This window comes from Triticum urartu, unplaced genomic scaffold, assembly GCF_003073215.2.
Source record: "Triticum urartu cultivar G1812 unplaced genomic scaffold, Tu2.1 TuUngrouped_contig_6016, whole genome shotgun sequence".
In the NCBI taxonomy this organism is placed as follows: Eukaryota; Viridiplantae; Streptophyta; class Magnoliopsida; order Poales; family Poaceae; genus Triticum; species Triticum urartu.
Window position 1 is genome coordinate 1 of NW_024116741.1, and position 5,749 is coordinate 5,749.

Genomic DNA, 5,749 nt, shown 5'->3' on the forward strand with positions numbered 1-5,749 from the left:
CTTGAACCGACTATGGGCCTTGAGCCCTCATCTGCCTTCTTGGGCTTTAACATACTTAACTACTGACGAAGTTAACCCGGCCCAGATAGGCCGGTTTACGCGCAGTAGTGATATCCCCAACACTAACTTTTTTCGTATTCTAAAGAGGCCCTAGCTTTTTTTGCACTCTAGTGGCCATGCTTTTTAGAGGACACATTTTTTGTCTCTAATTGTGAGAAGAGGCGTGCACATTCTGTAATTTTGCACTTATGTTTCAGATAGATATAGATGAAACAGGGCTAAAACATATCATGTTTCCTTAAGTGCAAGCCGACTTAGTTATAGTAAGTGTTTTTACTAAAATTGCACATTTATTAATACATATGCAATTATTGCATTGACTATGTAATGCTCATTTTTTTGGTATTTTTGTTGATGTCTTGAGTAGGGTTCACTCTTTCTTTAGTTTTTTATTTATATTTCATTGATTTTTTTTTGTTCTCTGTTTTTTAAAATGTATGAGCTGAGTAGGCTGTCTGGATGGTTGGATTCCATTCAATGACTGATAAAATTTACCGTGTTTTAAGAAAAATGCAATCAACCTTGCAGGAGATGTTCTTATATAAGCATTGCTTCCAATTTTAATATTAACTAAACTTTTTACTGTCTGTGATTTTATTCGCAGGTACTTAATCATAATTGATGATTTATGGGATTCGCTTGCATGGAAGGTTATTAGATGCGCTTTTCCAGAAAACAGTCGTGGCAGTAGAGTGCTAACAACTACAAGGATTTACTCTGTTGCTGCTACTTGTTGCTCTAATAGCAAAGAGTATGTTTATAAGATGAAATCATTGGATGACCAGGAGTCAAGAAGACTATTTTTTAGTAGAGTATTTGGTTTTGGAGAACCTTGCCCTGTCATATATGCGGAGTTTTCGGCAGACATTTTGAAAAGATGCGGTGGTTTGCCACTTGCCATTATCAGTATATCAAGCCTTCTAGCAGGTCAATCAAAGCCAATGTGGGAATATGTAAGGAATTCCTTGGGATCCATGTTTGAAGGCAATCCTACTCTAGAAGAAATGAAACAAATACTGGACCTTAGCTACAGAAATCTTCCTCACCATCTAAAGACATGCCTGCTTTATCTTGGTATGTATCTAGAGGATTACGAGATAATGAAGAATGATTTGTCGAGGCAATGGATGGCTGAAGGTTTCGTGAGTTCAATCAATGGGCTAGATGCAGAGGATGTTGCAGGGAGCTACTTCAACGATCTCATCAACAGGAGCATGATCCAGCCTGTGGAGGACTGTAATGATGAGGTGTTGTCGTGCAGAGTACATGATGTAATGCTTGATCTTATCAGATCCAAAAGCACAGAAGAGAATTTTATTACTGTAATGGATCACCAACAAATTGTGACAGGGATGAACAAGCAGATCCGTCGAATATCACTCTGCAACGGCGGTGAAGAACGCGATGTGATGCCGGCAATAACCAGCGAGTCACTATCAAAAGCTCGCTCAGTCGCAGTTTTCAGAACCGTTTTCTGGCCTAGTTTACTGGGGTTCAAGTATGTTCGAGTTCTACACCTTGAATATCCAAAAAGTGGAAGGCTGGATCTTACTGGTATATGTGGGTTGTTTCTACTAAGATATGTAAAGATTGCCTGTGATTACAATACAAGTTTGCAGCTACCTAGTCAAATCGGGGAGCTAAGGCAGTTGGAGACTTTTGATTTACAGTGGTCACCGCTGGTGAGCATTCCACCAGATATCGTTGGTTTGCCCCGGTTGTCACATTTGGCCGTCCCAAAATGTACTTTGTTGCCTGATGGGATTGGCAGCTTGAAGTCACTGCGCACTCTACATGGGTTTGATGTATCGGAAAACTCGATAGACAATGTCAAGTGCCTTGGTGAGTTGAACAACATGAGAGATCTTGATCTCTATTGGTCAAGGACAGAGACCTTGGAGGAAGCAGAGAATCGTATGGATGCCTTGCGTTCTTCCCTTGAAAGGCTTTCACATTCCAGCAACCTAAAGAGTCTTGTCCTGCAGAATCTTTCTTCGACGCCGCTGGTTGGCTGGAGCACACTGTCCCCTCCACCTCGCCGTCTTCAGAAGCTTGATCTGTTTGGTTGTGTTTTTCCAAGGATCCCCAAGTGGATATCTCAACTGAGCGACCTCTACAGGTTGGTTCTTAGGGTTGAGAAGGTGGTCTCTTCCAAGGACGATGGTGATGTCGATATTCTTGCACGGTTGGCCTCTCTTATCCACCTCGAGTTGCAGATCGAAAAATGCCCAGAAGAAAGGGTCATCATCACCGGCAGCGGCACAGCGTTCCAAACACTCAAGCACCTGAAGTTCTCTTGTCCTAAGCTGCTGCTGGCCTTTGAAGCAGGAGCCGTGCCCAGGCGAGCTGCGGTTCAGTATAAAGGGATGGCAACAAGGCAGCAGTGCGTGCCTGCCCGCTGGCATCAAGCACCTGCCACCTGGCTTCACAGAAATTAGTCCAATGCAGTTTGACCACTTCAGAGAGAGGCTCAATGGACGCGACGCAGCAGCTGCGAAGTCTGCGCTGAGGAATGCTTTTGCATGTGTAGGAATAACAATGGTGAGAATCAGTGGAGGCGACGCGGTTCCGAAAGCCACAACCACTTGTTCCACTAATAACATTATACCAGATGAGCTCGCTACTCTCGGAGCAACAACAAAAATCAGTGACTATTCAAGCTGAAGACAGAGGAGCTGCGGAGATGCTGGCGGTTATGTCTTAGTTCCTTCCTCTCCTCCTATTTAATTTCTGATTCAACTCATTCTTGCTTTACATATGATCCATGCTGCTTTTAGTTCACTCTGCTAGCTTTATGTTTCCGAAATCCTCCATGTAAATGTGTGTACCTCGTAACAGTCAGATGATCACCTCACCAGGTCTGAGCTTATACTTTTGGGCTACCCTTAATGTTGCTATCACGTTATTCGTTTTATCTCTGTTATCTTCCATTACCATATGTTGTACTACTAACATCATCTGTATGTGTTGTTCGCATAACTAACAATGGGTATTATTAGTTCGGACAAAATACTCAGAACCGTACTTTGTTAGTGTTACTGCTATTTGTACCGAGCCACTGATTGATGTTTCGTTTCAAGGTTCCATCCTCTTCTCTTGCCCTTCAATATTTTTCAGTACTACTTCATTCAACTCTGGTGCTTAAGCTGTGGATATTTGCATTTCTATGCGATCTCCTGTAATCATGAATAACACGTGATATGTATGCAATAGTCAAACAAGCATGTGGTTGTTACTCTCTCAAACGAAGATGTATTGCTGTGGTTGTTACTCTCTCCCCTGTAATCAAGCCTAGTGTTGCATTTTGGATGATCAATCAGTTAAATATAGCATTGCTTAAAACCTTGAAAATGATGATGCACTCCGACCATGATTTTCAGCAGTAATAGTTATTCAAATGTTTGTGTCAGTCAATTTGTATTGTTTATTTTCCTGTTGCAGTATATCTTGTGCAAAGTAATTTGACACAATCTTTTGGTCTTTGCACCTGGAAGCTGTTTTACGGTTGTTTCGTTATCGTGATGTTAGCAGAACCTAAGCTTTGATATGCAGGGATTTTTATCTCCATCTCTGTCTCTTGGACACGGATTTTGGAGCATGGTTCCACGCGTAACCACTATAAATAGTAAAATCGGAACAAAGTGATGTGCAGATGTGAAAGTTTAAATGTGATGTGCTATACCAACTATCAACTCCATCCATTCAAGTCCTCAAAGGTAGCAAAATATTAATGCTCGCTCTGTCCCCTTCTATATGTCGTTCTTCCACCCCAGATGTTTTTTTTTCTTAATGACATTGTAAGATGCCTCCTTTTCTTATTGTCTTGGTAACATGATATAGCGATACTTGCGTTACATCTTATTAAGATCAAATTTCTGAAAAAAGAACTTAAGAAAGTCGATATACAACTAAAAGGTTTGGTGATTGCGAAGTTGATCTTAGGTCACAAGAAAATGCAGAGTGTTGCGGCGTGTCGTTTCAAGCCCCCCTAGTCTTCCACAAGCGGGCTTCTTAGCTACTCCCGTGGGTGTGAACAATTGGGTTCATAGTTCTCATAAACTCTGGATCATCAAAACCCTGAAGAAAATACATAAGCCAGGAGTGAGCAAACAAGTAACCAACATATAGCGCTACTGTGTACAAATGATACTAGTAATACCACACAACTAACGATATGCCATTACCACGAAAATACTTCTTAGCCTTTTCTCCTTGGCTTCAATCTGTATAAAATAAAGGAAAACATATGTAATGTAATTAACAACAAAGGAACAAAAATACTAAAGTAGTTTGCTAGTAGAAAATAAGCCATTTGTTAGAGTATGTAATGAGGCTAATAGGCCTAGGCTGGTGGTATAGCCCTTTAGTCTTAGGGTTAATTAGAGATAAAGGCCACTTGTTTAGGGGTCAAGTAAGCCTTACTTGAGAGTCAAGTAAACCTCTCTATATAAAGAGAGAAGATGTATCAATCTAATCAAGCAAGAATTAAGAAGGAAATCCCTTCCCTCTTGCCCGACCGTGGGCAAAAGGTCCCCGGCCGGCCCTCTCACGCCCTCCTTCTAGCAGTGCCATAACACACAAATCATTAAACTTTACAGTAAAATTCTTGGCTTGAAAAACCATGTAGCAGGGGAAGGGGAAGCACCATACTCTCAACATTATAGCTTCCTTGAGTGATTGGCAAGTAGGTTGAAAGTGGATGGTGATTTAGCAAAAATAACTGCATATCCATCTTCCATGTGTTCTGCGCGTCCACATGTTCTGCACATCCAGCTGAGGAGTTCAAAGAGCCTCATGTTAGCACTTGATGAAATCAATACATTAGCTACAGTGCAGATGTATTAGCACTTGATATACGATACTGACAAGAGGATCAGTTGTAATACAATATGTAATGCACATTTGTCCAGCTTATACTATGTCTAAATCAAATTATCCAAAAAGTACCTTTTTGTCTTACTTCATGTGGCATTTTAGCAAATGGATATATCTCAAAGTAAAACTGACCACTAAAGAGGATGGAGAGAGGTAGGGCTGCGCCTTGGGAGAGAGAGACTTGTGTGTTGGGCAGCCCCAAAACCTCCACTATATATAGGGGCAAGGGGAGGGGGAGGCGCCCTAGGGTTTCCCCTAGGGGGGCGACCAGGGCAGATGGGATCTCCCCTTTGGGTGACTTGGCCCCCAAGCCAGGAGGTGGGAACCCTAGATGGGGCGCCCCAAACCCCCTGATCACGTGGGAATAGGTGAGGGGGGCACACAGCCCCTTAGTGGGCTGGTTTGCCCCCTTCCCTTGGCCCATGAAGCCCCCCAACACTTGTCGGGGCTCCCGAAATACCTTTCGGTCATGCTGGTCATCACCCGGTACCTCCAGAACACTTCCGGACTCCAAAATCCTTCGTCCAATATATCAATCTTCACCTCCGGACCATTCCGGAACTCCTCGTGACGTCCGGGATCTCATCCGGGACTCCAAACAACATTCGGTAACCGCGTACATACCTTCCCTATAACCCTAGCATCATCGAACCTTAAGTGTGTAGACCCTACGGGTTTGGGAATCATGCAGACATGACCGATACATCTCTCTAGTCAATAACCAACAGCGGGATCTGGATACCCATGTTGGCTCTGTTGGGGAACGTAGTAGAATTTTAAAATTTTCTACGCATCACCAAGATCAATCTATGGA

The 5,749-nt window shown here is 42.7% G+C and overlaps 1 pseudogene; it reads left to right on the forward strand.

Moving 5' to 3' along the window:
- Window positions 1–606: 606 nt before the first annotated feature.
- Window positions 607–2,974, forward strand: LOC125530029 (annotated as a pseudogene).
- The last annotated feature ends 2,775 nt before the right edge of the window (window positions 2,975–5,749 follow it).